This window comes from Sphaeramia orbicularis, chromosome 16 (assembly GCF_902148855.1).
Source record: "Sphaeramia orbicularis chromosome 16, fSphaOr1.1, whole genome shotgun sequence".
In the NCBI taxonomy this organism is placed as follows: Eukaryota; Metazoa; Chordata; class Actinopteri; order Kurtiformes; family Apogonidae; genus Sphaeramia; species Sphaeramia orbicularis.
In genome coordinates, this window is record NC_043972.1 from 56,560,445 (window position 1) to 56,583,375 (window position 22,931).

Sequence of the window (22,931 nt, forward strand, 5' to 3'; positions counted from 1 at the left end):
AATCTTAGTACTTAACAACAAAAGTTAAACTTAACTTTACAACACAGAGCCAACTTTACAAACATTAGTAGAAGACAGACACATTTGTCGGCCAGTTAACGTTAGTTGGGCTCTGACCTACTGAATCAAACTAATACTGTGTCATTAACTGTGGTAAAATCACACACAGTCCTAACTTACTCATTATCCAGCTCATGTTGTCAAACACAAACATACCAGACACGACTGCCGTGCATTCTGCAGTTTTACATTGGAATGATGAAGTGTCTCCTTGTAGATGTTCTAATGGACCTGCAGGTTTGTCTTTCTCCGCCTTCGTTCAGCTTTACCACACTCGCTTTTTTCACTCCTGACTGGCGTCTTTTGTCCATGGAGATTTTTTTCTCACCAGAGATAACCTTCACTTTAGTGGGAGCAGTTGAATCAATTATATTTGAAATCTTGAATCACAGGATTGAGATGTGAAGAGTAAAGCCGACCAATTAATTGGGCTGATTATAGCGTATCACAGATTAAAGGTAGGGTAGGAGATCCTGGAAAAAAGGTTTGAGCAAGCTACATTTAGAAAATACACAGTTCAAAAGTCCAAACCCGTTTCTTCAGACTTCCCCCAGAAGCCACGCCTCCAGAGTGCCAGACTGTACTCACAGAGGGGGGAGGGACAAATGACAGTTGAGTTTGATAGACATATCATCATTCAATCATTTCAGTGGGCCGGTTAAAATGATTGGATGGTGTTTTTTCACTCCCATTCCACAGGTGACTAAAAATTGTATTTGTCTGTTCGCATATTTAAAGGTAGGGCCTGAGATGTTTTTCTGGAGCATTTTTTTTATTATATTCCTTAAAATCCCCTTCACACCCCGATTACAACTAATTAATTAAATGCTCTAACACAAAAATTAAAAAAAAAATCAGTCACCTGTGGAACGGGCAGGACTGAAAAAACACCATCCAATCATTTTGAGCGCCCACTCGAAATGATTGAACGGTGATATGTCTGTCAAACTCAACTGTCATTCACCCCTCCCCCCTTCCCCCCAGAGGCAGGAGCCTTGTACAGGAAGCGTAGCCAGAACCTGGCTATATTAGTTCTATTAGGATGGAAAGTTCACCTGCAAACTGTTTTGTCACAAACATAAACCACTAGGAAATGTAACATCAGCCACATAGGTCTGAACTGGGGCTGTTCTGGAAGAGTGGGGGGGTTAGAGGAGACTGAATGGGCTATGCATGGATACACCAGCCAGAGGCTCAGCCAGGGCCGGAGTCGGGGTAGGAGCCCGAGGCGTACGGGAGCGAAGCAGGGGACGGAGCCTCAGCCGGTGTCGGAGACGGTTCGGCCCGACCGGACCAGACCGTAGATGGCGTTGGAGCCCAACCCGGGTACGGAGCAGAGCAGAGCCTCAGCTGGCAAACTGTTGCTGTGCAGTGCTCGTGAACCCTCGGGAACAAGCATTGCGCGTGCCACCACTCTGGAGGCGTGGCTTCGGAGGGACGTCTGAAGAAAGGGGTTTGGACTTTTGAACTGAGTGTTTTCAAAATGTAGCTAGCCTGAACCGTTTTTCTAAGATCTCAGACCCCAGCTTTAATTAATTGGTTGCAATGTGAAGGGGATTTTAAGGAACATACTAAAAAATGCTGCAGGAAAACATCTCCTACCTTAACTTTAATCATTGGTCAATATGTAACTGATGTATTAGCTTCATGCTGTGCAGAGATTCTCTGGCTCTGCTCCTGTGTGTGTGTGTGTGTGTGTGTGTGTCGCACTCTGCCACAGGGCCTGGCCCCGCCCCCTCACACACGCACAAACACACACACACTGTTATGACCTGGCTCAGAGGCCACAACAAAAAGGGGAACACACCATAATGAAGTTTAACGCAAGAGTATTTTATTAAATCAAAATAAGACAAATTAAGCCAAATTAGACCAAATTAAACCAAATTAGGGAAAAGCAAACTAAAGCATTTTACAGAATGTAAATGAGTCATCAGTAATGTCAGTAGCGTAAGTGTGCATGAGTGGACGTGTGCTGATATGAGTGTTGAAAAGTACGAAACAGAACAAAGCATCAAAACAACATAACCAACCCAAAAGCTGACAAATGAAGGACCTGTGAGAGCAGAGAGTGCAGCAGCCCCAAATGAGAGAGCTACAGGCAGACTATTTGAAGACAGGAACTCTGGGCACCACAGGTGTTCCTAATCTCCTCATCAGGTGCCTGTTAAGAGACAAAGCTGGAGACATGCACAGCTCCCCCAAGAGGACCCCAGGGGCCATAACACACACACGCGCACGCACACACACACACACACACGCACACACACACACACACACACACACACACACACACCAGTACAGTGCACCTCCCACACTCACTCAGCTGCAGCAGAGGAGAGGACGAAGACAAGACAAACTGCAGTTTGTTTGTTTTTTCCTCCGTGGTAAGCTGTGACTTTTTAAACTATAGAACTCTACACTTTCGTGTCCCATGACAATAACGTCCTTGGTCTCTGCACAGACTCTCCACCTTTAGGACCTTCAGGACCCCAACCCACCCTTTAATGACCTGGAGCCAGAATCTGCTTTTTCTTCTGACAAACGGATTAGATCCCCTCGGGATATTATACATTTTCCATCCCTTTCCGGTTTGTGCAGTTAACAGCACAACAACTCCTTGTCATTTTCTTTTGCTGTTTGACTCCGATTGTAAACAATGAGAAATGTCCCGCTCTCTGCCCCTGACTGCGCGCGCAATACATCGACGAATCACAACGCTGTATTGACATAGCCAACCAATCAGAATGCAGCTTGTTTTCATTCCAGGAAGTGCCAGCCCTGTTTGTTCCTCCTTTGTTTTTGCTGTTAGAGCCAGAGACAAGCCGAGAAGCGGGTTCATCCAACTTCATTCTACTCGATGTTAGTCGGTGGGTTTGGACACAGATTCTCATCTTTTGATACTTAGGAGCAGTTTGAGCTCAAATCTACCCAAATCTTTTTCCTCCTGGATATCTCGGTGCTCTCCGCTATAGTTAGCCGGTACCGGAGCTCCTAACTCTCGTGCAGTGAAGCGGAGACGGTCACGTGAGTTTGGATGGATTTCCTTTTCAGTCCTCGCGCTGCTTAAACATGCTCCGGTTGTTTTCTATGCGCGGCACAGGAGTTTGTTTAGGGCCGTTGCTATGGAGATAACATGGCGGTAGTAGGAACACGAGAGCACCAGCAGCGCTGATATTTCTAATTCCGCCCAAAATACACAGTTGAATCTTATTTCATGTTCAATAGAACAGAGTTTGTTCTGATATAGATACTTGTACATTGTGATGAATAACAGTGACTAACGCCCCCGTTTGTGCCTGAGCACCCCCCTCTCAGCTTTCTCATCCAGAACGCCTCCTGGGGGGCGGTCCCACCCCCGTTGACAAACCCCAGTGGAGGATGTTAAAGTCATGTCTGCTGTTTGTTTGTTCCACTTGTAGATTTCCTGCCTCAGTGGATGAAATCCTGGGAATGCAGAGCCATCATACAGACCTTCTGGAGCTGCTGGGTCACAGATTGGATCTTTAGGACTGAAAAGCTTTTCTGAGGTCAGTGAATACTCCAACTGTGGGATGGTTTGGATTTGTGGCAGCAGGACATGCGATGCTGATTGGTTTGAGGTTGGACCATCTTGCTCATTGGCCGATCGCTGTGGGCCTGCTCTATATAACGGGGTCTGCCATCTTGAAGCCTCTTGCTCTCCTTTGATGCCGTGATGCCTTTGATGATGTGACGCACTTCCTGTTTACTTCCGCTTCCGTGTCGTCTGATTGACCCTGTGCTGCGCTCCTGCAGGTATGGTTGTAGCCGCTAATTAGGTTTTAACTTATTTTATTTTGCATCGGTCACTTAGCAGCCATTGTTGCTTCTTTTGGGTCTTGTTCCTGGGCTCCCGTACTTATTTGTGACGAATGCTTACCTGCTACGATGATGGTAGGTCCCTGCGTAGCTGTGCTAGCATTAGCATATTGTTTCCAGTTTGGGTAACATCGCGTTTCTCCTTTTTTAGATGCCAGGTGGACAGAATCGTCACTCCTGCTGTTAATTGGACTGACCCAGAAATACTACTGCTTTGCGGAGCTATAAAACTGCTGCTTGTGAACGGTCAGTTCGCTTCATTCCAACACTCTAATCACGCTTGCTTGCTGGCTAACGCTAACAGCCAGCTAGCTGCTATCACCGCTGCGTCTGCCACCCACAACGTGGCATTTGTGTTAGCCACGTTGTGTTAGCCGTTGAGGCGAACTACTTGAGCCACCTTCGCTGTGACCGTTCAAGGTTCCTTTTTTAATTGAGCGTGTGATAAGGGGTTTATTGTTTTTATTTTTAATTGTAACAAGAACAAATACATAACAAATAAACAAAATGACAAAATCATTTCTGTCCATATGTGCAAATATAACATAAGAGAATCACACCTCCAACATGTTATATGAATCAGAAAATATCTGAAAGCTTAAGGTAAAAATAAAATAACTAAGACTATACAAATAAAAGATAATTAGATTTAAAAGAAAAAAAAAGGTACAAGGGGTTCAGCACAGTTGAAGATTTAATATTAGTGTGTACAGTTTCTCAGCTTGGGCATTATCAATTATTTTCAAACACTTTTTAAACAGGAGTTTGTTTTTAAGTGCAGACCATGAGGGAGAAGTTTTAGCACATCTGCATTTATGAATGTAATATTTTGTTACTATAATTATATTATTCATCAAAAACTCATCTTTTTTATTTTTGAGGATTACACCCGTCTGAATGTCATTATAAGAGAGGAAGTCCATTTCTATAGAACTAGAGGACAGTAAATCATGAACACATCTCCATATGTTTTGGACAATTTCACAAGCATAAAATAGATGTTCTGTCGTTTCCACATTTTTATCACACATTTGACAATTTTCTACTTCAAATTTGAATCTTTTTTTAATGAATTCATTTGATGGATATGTTATTAATAGTTTTGAAATGTATCCCCTTATATTTTGGAGGAAGTGGAAATTTTAAGAATTTTGTTCTTATCATCGATCTATCATATTTGCTGTTATTTTGGTGGAAGAGAGTGCTCCTAGTTTTTCCCGGGTATATGGAGTCAACAAGGTGTTCTCTAATAAATTTATTATTACATTTGTTATTCAAAAAATCTACACACCTGATTTTAATTTTGGGCAATCTAGGTGTTGTTATGATCGACAAGCTATTCTTCACTAGCTGAATAAGGGCACTTGGGATGTTTTGAATTACCTTTTTATAATCTGCCATGGAGCATTCAACATTATATTTATTAATAAATTCTTTCAGTTCAAAAAATTGACCTTAATTGTCCATTAAATGTACAATAGACCATATATCTTTCTCTATCCAGTTTTCCATAAAAATAGACTTCTTCCTACTCAAAATGACTGTTATTCCATAATGGAACATTATGAGGACTGAAATTGTGTTTGAAGACCATTTTCCATTGTAACAATACCTGTTGATGAAAAGTGGATAGCTTAATAGGCAATTTTGTAATTTCAAAATCACATGTTAGTAAAAACTGAATACCACCCATTTTATTGAATATAAATGAGGGCAGTGAAAACCGTATGTCCTTTCCATTCTTTAAAAAAGACTTGAGCCATTTAACTTTTAACGCTCCATTCATAATTTCAAAATCAATTGCCTTAAGTCCACCATCCTTATAGTCTTTCAACAAATCCCTCTTTTTGATGTAGTGATGTTTATTTTTCCAAATAAAATTGAAGTTTTTTCTATTAATCTCGTTAATTTGTCTTTGAGAAATGGCTAAAGAATATGCAGGATAAATTAATCTAGAAAGTGATTCAAATTTAGTTAACATTGTTCTACCAAATAATGTTAAATCTCTTTGTAGCCAATTGTTTAATGTTCTTCTGCATTTATCAATATTGTTCTGAATAGTCTTTTTAATACTAGTGTCAGAGTCTTTAGAAATCCAAATACCTAGATATTTTATATCCGTCTTTACTGGTATATTACATATTAGGAGTCGGGGCAATTAAGAATACTCATAAGTTCACATTTGCTCAGATTCAATCTTAGACCAGATGCTTGGGAAAATGTCTCTATTATTTCTAAAGCTAATGGTATTTGTTCTTTATTTTTTAGGAATATGGTCGTATCATCAGCTAGCTGACTTATAATCAATTTGTTATTAATGTATAGTCCTTCAATATTTGAATTTGTAACAGCTGTAGTTAATAATTCTGTGACTGTAATGAATAGAAGAGGTGAGATGCTGCATCCTCGTCTAATTCCCCGTTCCACATTAAATCTAGGACATGTGCCTTCTGGAAGAGAAACACAACTGTTGATACATGTATATAGCATTGTTATTATATCAATGAATTTATCTCCAAAACCAAATTGTTTTAAAGTATTAATAATAAATGTATGTTCCACTGAATCAAAAGCTTTATGGAAGTCTAAAAATAATATGAGAGCATCCTCCTCAATTAAGTGATTATATTCAATAAGATCCAGAACCAGGCGGATGTTGTTATGTATAGATCTACTTTTGAGAAAGCCAGATTGTGTTGGGCTAATGAACTCATATAAACCTGTTTTTAATCTTGTTGCCAAAATTGTTGTCAGAATCTTGTAATCGGTGTTTAATAGTGTAATAGGTCTTAAACTGCTTAAAATCTTCTTGTCTTTTTCAGGTTTTGGTATTAGTTTAATGACACCTTGTTTCATTGTTTTCATTAGTTCTTTTGGGTTAATACATTCATTAATAGCTTGGAGCAGCATTAGTTTTAAATCTTCCCAAAAGTGTTTAAAAAAATTAGTAGTTAAACCATCTGGTCCTGGGGAGCGATCGGATGCCATTCTTTTAATTGCACAATCAAGTTCTGTAATTCTTAATTCCTCATCACATGTTTCTTTAAATTCTTTATCAATCATAGGAATCAGATTTTTTATTTTATTTAGGAAGGATGAGGCATTTTGTTCTGAATATGAGGACTTATACAGATTGCTATAAAAGTTGAAAACTTCTTTTGCTATTCTTTTAGAATCCGTGCACTCTGCACCTTCAATCATTAGACTATCAATTGAATTATATTCCTGTCTGCGTTTTTCCAAATTACAAAATTAGGCCGTGTTCTTTTCTCTCTCTTCAATCCAACGGGCTCTGGATCTTATATATGCTCCTTTAGCCTTAGTAATATACATCTCATCCAGTTTAGTCTGCAGTTTGTTTATATTTTCTTTATCTTCTTCATTCCAATTAAGTTTACTATAGAGTAACATAAGTTCTTTGACCACAGATGTTTCCTTTGCTCTCTTTTCCATGTTTAATTTTTTACTAAATGTTATTGAATATTTTCTTAAACTGAATTTAACGTATTCCCATTTTTGGATCGGTTTGTCAATAGTATGATCATTTTTTATATCCAGAATCAATTTTTTTATTCCATCACAAAATTCTGTGTTCTTTAACAACTGGGAGTTAAATTTCCAGTAGTCTTTTGGTTTTTTATTATATTTTCTTTTTTCTAATTTAAGATTAATAATACAATGATCACTTAAAGGGCAATTAGCAATTGATGTTTCTGTTACATGTTCTGAGATTGAATCCGAGACAAGCCAGTAATCAATACGTGATCTACTTTGGCCGTTTGGTTTAAACCAGGTAAATTGTTTGACATCATTGTGTAGAAGTCTCCAGATATCAACTAATTTGTTATTGCATCTAAATTCTTCTAAAATTGGATTTTTATATTCACTCGATAATTTCGAAGGCCATCTGTCTTTCCACTCGTCAGGAGTTATATTAAAGTCACCCCCAACCACTAAGTGATTAGTGTGATATTTTGCATTAAATTCTGCTATGACAGTTGATATCTGATGTAATAACATTCTATTTTTTTTATCGTTGTTATACTCGTAAATGTCGAACATTATTATAAGGTTATTATCAATTTCCAATACACAGGCTACCCAATGACCATCTTTATCCACTTTTTCACACAGAATCTTACCAGGACATCTATTGAAACATATTGCAGTTCCAGCCGAATGACTTGTTCCATGGCTAAAGAGGATTTTATCCCCCCATTGTTGTGACCAGAATTTAACATCAGATGAGTCAGAATGAGTTTCTTGGAGGAAAGTACATTGTGCTTGTTGCCCTTTGCAAAATAAAAAAACAGCTTTTCGTTTAACAGAGTCTTTGAGTCCCCTTGTATTAAAAGAAATGAAGGAAATGTCAGTTTTTAAATGAAAAACAGAACACATGAATGAATGAACGAACAGGTGAACTTTGAAGAAAAGTTTTAGGGAGGTGGAGTAAATAAACCTTGAGGTAGAAGTCCCATATTCAGAAATGATCCACTGTAGCTTATTGCAAGTTCCAAATCTCAGCCCTTCATCTTCTTTCTATTCCGTGATGCGTCTGCCTTCAATGAATCCGAAAGGTCCTCTAAATCCCGCTGCTTTGCCTTCTTTTCTTGCTTTCTCGATTTTCGGCCACAACGCCTGTCTTGCCCTCCAATCCTCTTGTGTCAGATCCTCCGCGAACCGGATTCCCTCTTCCTTACACACTGGGGAAGTTTTGGTTCGTTTCCACATTTCATCTCTCACTGCTCGTCTCGCAAATAAAATGATTATTTGCCTTTTCTTGTTTTCCATCATTCGACCAACTCTGTGCACTACATCAACTGCTTCATCCATCTTTTCCGCCAGGTCGGGTGCAATCTTACTCAGAAGTTGAATCACCTCTCTTCTCACATTTTCACCAGCATTTTCTTTTTTTCCTTTGATGCGCAGGCACCACCTTCTTTTGTATCTGTCATTGTTTGCAACTTGGCCCTTCATGACCTCGTTTTCCTTTTTGAGTGTTTCAACTGTTTTCTCCAGGTGTTTTAGTTTCGTCTTACATTCGTCTAGCTCTTTTGTATTTAGCTGCACCGACTTAGCAATGGTTGCTAACACAGCACTGTGTTGTTTCATCTGCGTGGTTACCTCTTCAATACGCTCATCAACACGCTTTCCCAGAGCTTCAATAGCGTTCAGTATAGTCTCTGTATTTTTTTCTTCTTGAGACATACCTTTGGTTTTTTTCTCCATACAGGTTTTTCCTGGAGTGTCGTTCGGGGTTCCCATCGACCTGTCCCGTTTGTTGTAGTTAGCCGTAGCCGACTCCTCCATGGGTGCTTCCGCATAGTCATGTTCATTCGTTCCATATTTTTCAAAAGGGAGACTTTTCTGTGCCAAAAGCTTCACGTTGCTATTCTCCGTCATGTTTAGGCTGAGTGCTGTTCAATAGGCAAATTTTAGTGGAATTACGTAGCTTGTTTTTAACTTTAACGTCGGGACCTCTGGGGAGCTCGGAGAAATGCGACTTGTTAAAGCGCCATCTTACCCGGAACCTCATAAGGGGTTTATTGTTATGATTTGGTTTGTGTGTGATTAATTTGTCGTAATTATTGTTTGTCACATGGTGTTTTACTTTCTGTAACATCTTTTTTTTTTTTATCCATGTGAAGTTTTGTTTTTTTGTTAATCCTTTGTTAATTTTGATTATTTGTTATTATTTATTAAATACATATATATGTATTTTGGTTTTTGATTTATTTCCATTTAGTGTAGTTATATTGTGTAATGAATTTTGGTTTCTTTGGTTCATAATGTGTTAGGTTTAGTGTGTTTTCTTTTGTACGTACTTTGGTTTTCAATTGTTAAAGTGTGGTTGCTTTTTTTGAGTATTTCTTAATTAATTTCTTTTTCTTTTGTCTTTTTAGTAGCTGTGGGCCCACCGTGGCGGCGGGACTGGTGTGGTCGGTGGTGGTGTCCCCTTCTTCTTGGTTTGCTGTGTCGTCACTACCCCGGTTGATTGTTCACTTTAAGCGTGGCTGTGTGTGTGATTGTGTCTGCATGTGCGACTGGGGTGACTCTCCTGGGATCCCTCACCATCCTCCCCTCCTCTTCATCCACTGGTAAGGCCCCAGCCCTAATGACACTTTTTTTTTTTTGGATTGTTTATTTTATTTTATTTGTTCTCCCTGCACACTTTTTTAATATGTATTGAATTGTATTTTAAAGATGTCTATTTGTATTAAAATATAATTTTATCTGCTCATTTGGAACCACGTCTCGACCCCCTCTTTTGTATATTTGAACCTGTGTGCCCGTTAGGTTATATTTGTTAACTGAGTAGAGAAATTCTCTGGGTGAAATTCCCAGAGTGGCGTTGTCAGGTCGGAAGGTTATGTTAAAATGCATTCATTTGCATTTCTGTCTTAGTGACACTCCTATTTATCCATACCCACTGTTGCCACAGATTTATTGAATCGCTGATTTCCTCTGTTGAGTCTATTAATGCCAGTGAAGTTCCTCTGTTCTGCTTTATGTTTATCTATGAATTTGTCCAACCATTTACTGAATAGTTTTTCTAGAATTTGTGAGAATTTAGGTCGTACTGAAACAGGTCTGTAGTTTGTGAAATGGTGGTTAATCCTAGATTTATAGAGGGAACTTTTGCAACTTTCCTTTGGTTTTAATTTAGACATAGTCCAGATTGACTGTTGGTTTACAGAAATATGTATTCCTGATGTTTCCTACACTGTATAAGTGTTTTTGTGTGTTTTTTGTTTAGAAGAGGGTTCTAGCAGAGATGAGAGAAGAGTTTAGTGCGTTCATGTCTCACAGATAGCTGCTGTCTAGGTCGTCTGACTGAATTTGTCGTGTATGGAGCAGGAGATGAGGAGGGATTTTTCCTCCTGTTGCTCAGTACATGTGCAGACTATTAGTAGATGGAGTTGTAATGTAAAACAAACTTCACTTTGTTCTTGCTCCTTAGTGAGTCATGTGTTGTTTGTATGTGAGGTTATATCAAATATTGTTTGTCCTTTTAACATTGAGTATCTGCTGCTGTTTGAATCAGTTGCTTTGCTTCTTTGAACTGGTGTTTTGTATTGTGTTATTTTGCAGATATTGCAGAATTTGTATCAGTAATGCTATTGTTGTGTTTCTACTTTTATTGTTGAGATGATGTGATATGAGATGGTGCAGACTATTGGTAGATGGAGTTGTAATGTAATGTTTAGTTCTGGCTCTTTGGTGAAACCCCCCACCCCCATTGTACTTCAGATGTTTGTTGTAATTGTTGGCTTTCCTGGTCTTTGTCTCCCTGAGCCCCCTCCTCAGCTGGTCCATAGTGAGGGAGAAGGGGGTGGGAGGTGACTGGAGGGGCTCCTCTGTTACAGGGAGGGGTAGAGGAGCTTATGGTAACAGCGGAGGTGGGATGGGGTGTTCCATACTGGAGAGGCGTGAAGAGGGACCTGAATGGGTGGGGGCTGGAGTCAGGACAGATTCAAACCTGTTGAAATGCAAATTGATCTCGTTTGCCCAGTCCTGATCTCTATTAAATGGTGGGCGGTTGTTATTCGATGTGTTCAGGGTGCAGAGGTGAATTTGGATGCATCACCAAGAAAAAGAAAACTGGTATAACTCAACAGTTTTTTGTCCAATCAGCACCAAACTCCATGTGCATAAGAGTCACACCCAGAACATGACATGACAATATTGAATCGGACTTATAGTGCCACCTATTGGTAACAATAAATGGCTTATTTTGGTGTTTTGATGTGCACATTGAACATGTCCGGCTTAAATTTCCTCAGAAAACCTTAACAAATTCATGATTTAATATGTTCCAAGTTGGTGACCTTAGGTAACGTCATATGGTCATGGTGGTGAAACGAGTTCTGAGGGTTTTGTTTTTTTTTTTTTTCTATAAAACAAGAAGATGTTGTAACTCATTTGTACATTGTCAAATCTGCATCAATTTTCACATGTAGAATAAGAGGACTGAGTTTTTAAATGTTTGAAAATGTCCTATTAATTATCTAACTAGTTAATCTTGTCTGTCTGCTTAATCTGCTTTTAAAGGGATGTGTTTGTTGTGTTCCATTCCATTGCATTTCAGTGACCACTTCTTCTGTTTCTTTGTGTTTTGATGTAGAGAGAAGACAAAGGTGGATTTAAACTGAAACCTAAAAGTTGTGTCTGGACAAAGATCACCTGATTCCAGCAAACATGGATGGAAGACCCACCTGTGACCAGTGTGGGAAGACTTTCACCAGAGCAAGTCACCTAAAAATCCACCAACGCATCCACACTGGAGAAAAACCATATGAGTGTGACCAATGTGGAAATGCTTTCACCACAGCATGTAAACTAAAAAGACACCAACACATTCACACTGGAGAAAAACCTTATGAGTGTGACCAGTGTGGAAAGGCTTTCACCAGACCAAGTCACCTAAAAAGCCACCAACGCAACCACACTGGAGAAAGACCATATGAATGTGACCAATGTGGAAATGCTTTCACCTCAGCGGATGGCCTAAAATATCACCAACGCATCCACACTGGAGATAAACCGTATGAGTGTGACCAGTGTGGAAATGCTTTCACCAAAGCATGTCACCTAAAAATGCACCAACGCATCCACACTGGAGAAAAACCATATGAGTGTGACCAGTGTGGAATTACTTTCACCAGAGCAAGTCACCTAAAAATCCACCAACGCATCCACACTGGAGAAAGACCATATGAGTGTGACCAGTGTGGAAATGCTTTCACCTCATCAAGTAGCCTAAAAATCCACCAACACATTCACACTGGATATAAACCATATTACTGTGACCAGTGTGGAAATGCTTTCACCACAGTAAGTAGCCTAAAAATCCACCACCGCGTTCACACTGGAGATAAACCATATTACTGTGATCAATGTGGAAAGAGATTCGCCCACATGAAGGGGCTTATATCTCACCAACACATCCACACTGAAAAAAAACCATTTGCCTGTGACCAATGTGGAAAGAATTTCACCCAAATGAAAGGGCTTTTGTATCACCAACGCAGCCACACTGGAGAAAGGCCATAGAAGTGTGACCAGTGCAGGAAGTTTTTCACCAAAGCTAATCACTTAAAAATCCACCAACGGACCCACACTGGAGAGAGACCCTACCAGTGAATACTGTGACAGATCTTTTATCACAGGTTCAAAATGTACTTAACATGAACGCATCAAACATTTCCACCAAAAACAAAAGCTGAACAGTCGTACAAAAAGTAAGACATTGGACTCTAGTGGAAAGAGTCAGTGTCATAACACACCTAAACAGTTTGAACGTTTCCAATGTGATGAAAGATTCTCGTCATCCTCTGCCCTCTGCTATCATCAGCGCAGATGTGAATCATCAACGTCTGGACCAAAATGTCCCTCAGCATCAGATGACAAGAAGAAACACAGTGTGTGTGAACCAGCAGCACCCACTTCTGACAAGAACATCAGACTTAAAAACCTCCAGATCAGACTTCACAGAATCCAGATGTGAAGACAAACATCAGACTGAAGGCTGTGTTTTGTTGTCCTCAGAGTACAGAAGTGTGTTCTACTGCGCCACCTTCACAAAACAGTGATGTAACTGAATCTCAACTTCCCACGAGGTGAAAAGTTCAACTAGTGGAGATCAACAAGGACCTGGTTTCTATGGCGATACTACCTCTCATTGACTTTGTGGACTTTAATCAGTAACTTGTTGTGATTCTGTTGCTGGTTGGGGTTCACACAGTTGGGTTTACATCAGTTAGAAACAACGTGATGAACATAATATAACTGAGACAGAATGACTGATGAGCTGGTAGTGGTTTAGTCCCAAACTGAGGCCGACAACATGAAGGAGATCACATTCCATTGGAGGAGGAAGTCTGTTTAGCAGAAAGTTCACAACCACCAAAGGAGACGTCACAATGAGTGTGTGCTCCATCTAGTGGTCCAGTCTGGTACTGGTCTGGTCCAGTGTTTACCTTAACATCAAACTGGATTCAACATTTTTCCGCTGGTCTAACCCTGACCTGCAGAATGTGTTTGATTTGATTGAAAATGTGTTGAACTGCTGATGACTGTGGTAAAGAAGAACCACTGGATGAATCAGAACGTTCAGGACATCAATGGAACTGGAACAAACATTTAGTCATGTTCTGTTGTTCAATGTTCTACTTAATCACCTTGTTTTATTCTAATTCTAAAGTGGACCTGAAACATGAGACAAAAGTATTTACCATAATCACCCTTTAACAGCATCCACTCATTATTTGTTCAGTTACTTCTTAATGTTTTACTTTTTCCACTTGTTGAATTGAATGAATGAATTGTTTATTTTGGTTTGTACATTAATCATTGCACATAGTACAATAATTAGAATAAACATAAAAACCAAAAAAGGAATAGTCTAGAAGCAAAAGCTTATTTTAGTGCCTCTCCTTTTCCCCTGATCCACTGCTGACATTAAATTAAATGTGTTCAGCATCGAACATTCTCACTATGACCAAAGAGTCAACAAAAACATCTACCATCTCAACTTCATATTCCTGAATGATTTTATACTTCAAGCATTTTTTAAACTTTGTCAGAGAAGTGAACAACTTAAATTCATCAACAAGTCCATCCCATAATTTCACACCCACAACCCAAATCCATGTAGACTTCACATTTGTCCTCACTTTAGTTCATTCACAAATATAAAAACCTCTTCAATTCTAATTACTCTGTTTTAATTTAAAGTAATCTTGAATGCTGTTTGAAACAATATTATTTTTTACGTTATAAATCATATACAGTATTTAAATATATACAATATCCTGCAATTTGAAGGTTTTAAGTTGAATCAATTATTAGTTGCTTCCAAATATCCTTACTTTATTAATTATTCTAATAGTTCTGTTTTGTCATTTTTCTAATGTATCTATGATAGTTTTTCTCCATATTTCTGCACAGTATGTTCAGTAGGACAGAACCAAAGAACATTAGATCATGTACAGGCTGTTTTTGTTCAGTCAGTCTCTTGTTTTATACAGTATGTCTATAGATTTGGACACTTTACTTTGAATAGACTCAATATGAGGTTTCCAACACAGTTTACTATCTATGATGGCACCTGTAAATGTAGCTTCATAAACTCTTTCTATTATCAGTTGGTATGTTTTCAGTACAGGTTCTGTTATTGTCATGTTTATATCAGTGAAATATGACTTTGTCCTGATTTGATGTGTTATCATGTGCATCACTGAGTGTTCTTTAAGTCTTATTCAAACATAGACTCAGTTCTGTTTAGTTTCTTGTGTTGTTTGACTGTTTTCCAGCAGGTTATGGTGATGAAGGAGTGTGAAATGTTGTGTGTAAACAGATTCAAATGTGGTTGAGTTGAATGTTGACATGTGTCCTCCACACAGCACTGGGAGGATGACTCTATGTTTGTGTGAAGGTTGGAGTTCTCCTCATCCTTCTGCTGTTGGATCATAGACTGTCAACAACATGGACTCCATATACTTTGAACTCATACACTGTGTCTAATCTGCATCTGATGGGTTTGGGGTCATTTATTGTGTTGAATTGTGTTCCCTGGTCACATTCTACACTCAGAGCAGATTCACACAGTTTCATCAAATGTCCCAAAGCAGCTGCTCAGAGTTCAGTGAGGGTCAAAGGTCAAGGCTTTCCAACTGTCCTTTTTCCACAAACATTTTGAAGCCTCCTGTGTGACAGTTAGAATAGATTATTGGTATGTTCCAGATATCCTGTATTGTTTGTATGAAGCTGGTCTTGCTCTAAACATTCAGATGACTAAATTTAATTTCAATATAAAAAAACAAATGAGAAAAGATATGAAAAAAAGAAAAGAGAGAGAAAAAGAAGGAAAAAGAATGTTTTATTATAGATTTTGCTTTGTCTAAGAAGACTAGGTTTTGTTTTTTCTTTTTTCTTTCTTTCAGTACAATTTTTTATTGCATTTTTTCCATTTGAATCTATATTTAAATTTATCATCTGCTTTTTTATAACAAATATTTCATCTGATTTTTATACCAAATTTTTCATGTAATTATTATTTGCATTTTTTAAGTGCATTTTTCATTTGATCTACATTTTATATTTTTTATGGCAATTTTTCTCATTTGATTTTTATTGCAATTTTTTCATTTGATTTTTTTATTGCATTTTTCCACTTGAGTTTTAATATCATTATTTCATTTGATTTTTATTGAAAGTTTTCATTTAATTTTTTATTGCAGTTTACATTTAGAGTTTTGATGACATTATTTTATTTGGTTTTTATACCATTTTTCCATTTGACTTATGGTTGCATTTTTTTATTATTATTAATGATGGTAACAGACTCCATAACTTCTTACCTTACTTATTTTATTTTATTTTATTTTATTTGAATTTATTATCTCAAAGTTCTTTGTTTCTGTAAGTCTTGAAAATTTTACATGTGCCTGATTTAAAGTAAAGATGTTATGGGAATTATGAATGTTTAAATGGAAAATTGATGAGAAAAGTGAAATTTATCTGATGTGTGTTGTTTATATTAGTGACTACTGGACTATGATAAATTGAAACACCTGTTGGACAGCGATCAGTTGGAAACGCAGGAAGACCTACAATATCGAAGCAAAAATAGTTACTCGGTGTACAAATATAAAGATAGCTTACGCGATAATCCATTAACCAAAATTAATTGTAGTTTTTTTGATTTACTGTTGCTGCGTGCCCAACATGTTAATTATCCGTATCACTGTCTTTTGAAGTGTGCATAATGGCTGTGGGTTGGTTTTGGAGGTATCTGCCCATACGTCTACACAGTCATTCAAACAGGGAAACACAAGTGAGTAAATAAAGAGTGTGTAAAGCTTTGTCATCCAGTCAGTACCTGGCTTCCTCTCAGTCCGATCAGTGTTGTTCTAAAAGTCGCTACAAGTCGCCGACTGACGCTTATGGGGCTTATGTTGCACAGTAGGTCGCACCCCCCCTCATCCTTCTCCCCCTCCAAAACAAATGTCAAAACTCATCCATTCCCAAAGACCTTTCCCTCCTGATACAAACCTTAACCATGTTAGCGACATTTCATATTCATAAAACCAAATGTAAAATTAAAGCTGCAAGCAGCATTGGGCGGGACCTCGCACCGGGCGATCCGCCTCCCCCGCGATCCGCCACCCGTGACTGTCGACGCCTCAGCTCCACTCACACCTGTCCGTCCCCATACCAGTTCCCATCCTTTAGTGTCTGTCCTCCTTACATCTGTACAGAACACCAGTGACCCTCTGCTGAAACCACCATCACCTTTAAAATGAGACTTTTATTTTGGAAACCCTACTGTGTGTATGTGCATTTGTTTTTAATGTGAGAGAAAGAATCAGTTTGAAAAATTAATTGAAATTGTATGAATAAGTGAGTATAAAAGTGATGATTTACCACATTTAAGGCTTTTATTTTGGAAAAACCCTATTGTGTGAGGATGTGTGTCTGTGAGAAAGAGTACTTTTGAATGAAGAAACATTGTACAAACAGTTGAGTGTTTGGTCATAAAAATGAAAAGAAGTTATGTAATAGACATTTTGTATTATTCTTAATTTTGGTTTTATTTTGAAAAAATGTACTCCGTGTACTTTTGAATGTGTGCAAAATTTCCAATATCCACAATACAATGCAGTAAAACCTGTTTTAAAATAAAATTAAAAAAAAAAAAAATTTTTGGATTACCTGGGACTTGAACCAGGGTCTTTCAACTCCATAGGCAGCTACATGAACCACTGCACTACAGACAGACATGTGAAAATGTGCACCAGCAAGACTTTTATAGGGATTTTGCCATTTGGAAAAGTGAAACTAAACATAGTCTTCAAAAAATCGCTATAATTCCATAACCGTAGGTCGTATGTGAAAAATTCTTTCACTTTTGGATTCTGCAGACTTGTGGGAATTCAATGAGGTCTAACTTTTATGTCAAAACTCTGAAATGAATAAGCAGTAATTGCAGAAACGTAGAGTAACTTTCAAAGGCAGATTGCCAACTTCCTGTTGGAGTTAGCTCATGAGTGTCAGTGTAGGATTTGTCGGCTCAATCAGACCAACATTTTGGCATTTGTTTCATGTTTCTGTGACAGTCCTACTGGCTGCTAGGGCAGATTTTGTGTGTTTTTTAGTACATAGGTGGCGCTACAGAGTCCATTTTGGCACCCAAGGGGTTAATTTTTGATATTGTATGAAAGTGTTCACCAGCCATGACATACATGGCAAATTTGGTGAGTTTTGGAGCATGTTAAGGGGGTCAAATGGCAGTCTAAAGTGGAAAAAGTATGAAAATAAAAGAATTGTTATAAATCAACAACTGTACATCCTATCTCAAAAATTTTTGCATGTGAGCATTGTGCTGAGTCCCATGAACGTGTAGATATGTAACATGTCAGGAAAAACTGCAAAGTGAAAAATGAGTTCCAAACATCACAACTTTGCGGGCTTGTAAAAAAAAAAACTAAGACAGTTCCGGAAAAAGTGAGAGATCACTTTTTTGAGGAGGTTTCACTCTATCTTTTGATGCTATTTAGAAGTCAATATGACAAACGGTGTCATCGGAGTTAGTTTTAGAAATTTTATTTTGAAAGGCATATTGCGAACTTCCTGTTGGAGTTAGGTCATAAGTGTCAGTGGATGATTTGTAGTGCTTCATCCAACAAGAATTTTGGCACTGGTTTCATGTCTGTACGACATTCCTAGTGGCCACTAGGGCTTTTCCCATTTTTTTCACATAGGTGGCGCTAGAGAGGCCATTTTGGCACCTATGGGGTTAATTTTTACATTTTATCAAATTTTTCGCCAGGCCTGACATGTGTGCCAAATTTGGTGAGTTTTTGAGCATGTTTAGGGGGGCAAATTCTAGTTTAAAGCGTCACGGAAAAATAATAATAATAATAATTAAAGCTGCAAGCAGCATTGGGCGGGACCTCGCACCGGGCGATCCGCCTCCCACGCGATCCGCCCCCCCGCGTGATCCGCCTCCCCTGCGATCCGCCTCCCGTGACCCTCCACACCTCAGCTCCACTCACACCTGTCCGTCCCCATACCAGTTCCCATCCTTTAGTGTCTATCCTCCTTACATCTGTACAGAACACCAGTGACCCTCTGCTGAAGCCACCATCACCTTTAAAATGAGACTTTTATTTTGGAAACTCTACTGTGTGTATGTGCATTTGTTTTGTATGTGAGAGAAAGAATCAGTTTGAAAAATGAATTGAAGTTGTATGAATAAGTGAGTATAAAAGTGATGATTTATCACATTTAAGGCATTTATTTTGGAAAAACCCTATTGTGTGAGCATGTGTGTCTGTGAGAAAGAGTACTTTTGAATGAAGAAACATTGTACAAACAGTTGAGTGTTTGGTCATAAAAATAAAAAGAAGTTATGCAATAGACATTTTGTATTATTCTTAATTGGGGTTTTATTTTGAAAAAATGTACTCCGTGTACTTTTGAATGTGTGCAAAATTTCCAATATCCACAATACAATGCAATAAAACCAATTTAAAAAAAAAAAAAAAAAATTTTGGATTGCCTGGGACTTGAACTAGGGTCCTTCTGCTCCACAGTCAGCTACATGAACCACTGCACTACAGAGAGACATGTTAAAAATGCACCTGCAAGACTTTTATAGGGATTTTGCCATTGTGAAAAGTGAAACTAAACTTAGTCTTTAAAAAATCGCCATAATTCCATAACCGTAGGTCGTATCTGAAAAATTCTTTCACTTTTGGATTCTGCAGACTTGTGGGAATTTAATGAGGTATATTTTTTTTTTTAAAAGTGTGAAATGAATAAGCAGTAATTGCAGAAACGTAGAGTAACTTTCAAAGGCAGATTGCCAACTTCCTGTTGGAGTTAGCTCATGAGTGTCAGTGTATGATTTGTCGGGCTCAATCAGACCAACATTTTGGCATTTGTTTCATGTTTCTGTGACATTCCTACTGGCCGCTAGGGCAGATTTTGTGAGTTTTTTAGTACATAGGTGGCGCTACAGAGTCCATTTTGGTACCCAAGGCGTTAATTTTGATATTGAATGAAAGTGTTCACCAGCCATGACATACATGGCAAATTTGGTGAGTTTTGGAGCATGTTAAGGGAGTCAAATGGCAGTCTAAAGAGGAAAAAGTATGAAAATAAACAAATTGTTATAAATCAATAACCGTAAATCCTATCTCAAAAATTTTTGCATGTGAACGTTGTGGTGAGTCCCATGAACGCGTAGATATGTCACATCTGGGGAAAAACTGCAAAGTGAAAAATGACTTCCAAACATCGCAACTTTGCAGGCTTGTAAAAAAAAAACTAAGACAGTTAAGACTAAGCTACGAGACCACTTTTGTGCAGAGGGATCACTCTATCTTTTGGTGCTATTTAGAAGTCAATAGGACAAATGGTGTCATCTGAGTTAGTTTTGAAAATTTTATTTTGAAAGGCATATTGCGAACTTCCTGTTTGAGTTAGGTCATCACTGTCAGCATATCATTTTTAGTGCTTCATCCAACAAATATTTTGGCACTGGTTCCATGTCTCTACGACATTCCTACTGGCCACTAGGGCAGTTACCGTTTTTTTTCACATAGGTGGCGCTAGAGAGCCCATTTTGGCACCTATGGGGTTTCTTTTTTCATTTTATCAAATTTTTCACCAGGCCTGACATGTGTGCCAAATTTGGTGAGTTTTGGAGCATGTTTAGGGGGTCAAAATCCAGTTGAAAGAGACGGAAGTATAATAATAATAATAATAATTAAAGCTGCAAGCAGCATTGGGCGGGACCTCGCACCGGGCGATCCGCCTCCCCCGCGATCCGCCACCCGTGACTGTCGATGCCTCAGCTCCACTCACACCTCTCCGTCCCCATACCAGTTCCCATCCTTTAGTGTCTGTCCTCCTTACATCTGTACAGAACACCAGTGACCCTCTGCTGAAACCACCATCACCTTTAAAATGAGACTTTTATTTTGGAAACCCTACTGTGTGTATGTGCATTTGTTTTTAATGTGAGAGAAAGAATCAGTTTGAAAAATGAATAGAAATTGTATGAATAAGTGAGTATAAAAGTGATGATTTACCACATTTAAGGCTTTTATTTTGGAAAAACCCTATTGTGTGAGGATGTGTGTCTGTGAGAAAGAGTACTTTTGAATGAAGAAACATTGTACAAACAGTTGAGTGTTTGGTCATAAAAATGAAAAGAAGTTATGTAATAGACATTTTGTATTATTCTTAATTTTGGTTTTATTTTGAAAAATGTACTCCGTGTACTTTTGAATGTGTGCAAAATTTCCAGTATCCACAATACAATGCAGTAAAACCTGTTTTAAAATAAAATTTAAAAAAATTTCTGGATTACCTGGGACTTGAACCGGGGTCCTTCAGCTCCATAGGTAGCTACATGAACCACTGCACTACAGAGAGACATGTGAAAATGTGCACCAGCAAGAGTTTTATAGGGATTTTGCCATTTGGAAAAGTGAAACTAAACATAGTCTTCAAAAAATCGCTATAATTCCATAACCGTAGGTCGTATCTGAAAAATTCTTTCACTTTTGGATTCTGCAGACTTGTGGGTATTCAATGAGGTCTAACTTTTATGTCAAAACTCTGAAATGAATAAGCAGTAATTGCAGAAACGTAGAGTAACTTTCAAAGGCAGATTGCCAACTTCCTGTTGGAGTTAGCTCATGAGTGTCAGTGTATGATTTGTCGGCTCAATCAGACCAACATTTTGGCATTTGTTTCATGTTTCTGTGACATTCCTACTGGCTGCTAGGGCAGATTTTGTGTGTTTTTTAGTACATAGGTGGCGCTACAGAGTCCATTTTGGCACCCAAGGGGTTAATTTTTGATATTGTATGAAAGTGTTCACCAGCCATGACATACATGGCAAATTTGGTGAGTTTTGGAGCATGTTAAGGGGGTCAAATGGCAGTCTAAAGTGGAAAAAGTATGAAAATAAAAGAATTGTTATAAATCAACAACCGTACATCCTATCTCAAAAATTTTTGCATGTGAGCATTGTGCTGAGTCCCATGAACGTGTAGATATGTCACATGTCAGGAAAAACTGCAAAGTGAAAAATGAGTTCCAAACATCACAACTTTGCGGGCTTGTAAAAAAAAAACTAAGACAGTTCCGGAAAAAGTGAGAGATCACTTTTTTGAGGAGGTTTCACTCTATCTTTTGATGCTATTTAGAAGTCAATATGACAAACGGTGTCATCGGAGTTAGTTTTAGAAATTTTATTTTGAAAGGCATATTGCGAACTTCCTGTTGGAGTTAGGTCATAAGTGTCAGTGGATGATTTGTAGTGCTTCATCCAACAAGAATTTTGGCACTGGTTTCATGTCTGTACGACATTCCTAGTGGCCACTAGGGCTTTTCCCATTTTTTTCACATAGGTGGCGCCAGAGAGGCCATTTTGGCACCTATGGGGTTAATTTTTACATTTTATCAAATTTTTCGCCAGGCCTGACATGTGTGCCAAATTTGGTGAGTTTTTGAGCATGTTTAGGGGGTCAAAATCCAGTTTAAAGCGTCACGGAAAAATAATAATAATAATAATAATAATAATATAAAAACGAACGAAAAACAATAGGGCCTTGCTTGCAGGCAAGGCCTCTCACTGTGTGAGAGGGCCTTACCTTTCGGCTCGGTCCCTAATTAAAGCTGCAAGCAGCATTGGGCGGGACCTCGCACCGGGCGATCTGCCTCCCCCGCGATCCGCCAACCGTGACTGTCGACGCCTCAGCTCCACTCACACCTGTCCGTCCCCATACCAGTTCCCATCCTTTAGTGTCTGTCCTCCTTACATCTGTACAGAACACCAGTGACCCTCTGCTGAAACCACCATCACCTTTAAAATGAGACTTTTATTTTGGAAACCCTACTGTGTGTATGTGCATTTGTTTTTAATGTGAGAGAAAGAATCAGTTTGAAAAATTAATTGAAATTGTATGAATAAGTGAGTATAAAAGTGATGATTTACCACATTTAAGGCT

The 22,931-nt window shown here is 38.5% G+C and overlaps 3 protein-coding genes and 1 pseudogene across 3 annotated transcripts in view; 3 read left to right on the forward strand and 1 right to left on the reverse strand.

The window, feature by feature from the left end:
- The window catches only part of LOC115435837 (zinc finger protein 420-like), a 363,895-nt pseudogene extending 350,766 nt beyond the window's left edge, over positions 1 to 13,129 (forward strand).
- Positions 1 to 22,931, forward strand: part of LOC115436284 (zinc finger protein 345-like) — a 589,760-nt gene that overhangs the window by 545,849 nt on the left and 20,980 nt on the right. The window lies entirely within an intron of this gene.
- Positions 1 to 22,931, reverse strand: part of LOC115435836 (uncharacterized) — a 1,131,008-nt gene that overhangs the window by 244,480 nt on the left and 863,597 nt on the right. The gene's annotated exons all lie outside the window — the stretch shown is intronic.
- Positions 1 to 22,931, forward strand: part of LOC115436331 (zinc finger protein 658B-like) — a 763,626-nt gene that overhangs the window by 9,580 nt on the left and 731,115 nt on the right. The window contains exons 2-4 of the mRNA XM_030159176.1: positions 2,830 to 3,087; positions 3,483 to 3,590; positions 12,026 to 12,038. The gene's annotated coding sequence lies outside the window, so the exon portion shown is untranslated. The remainder of the gene's footprint in view (positions 1 to 2,829; positions 3,088 to 3,482; positions 3,591 to 12,025; positions 12,039 to 22,931) is intronic.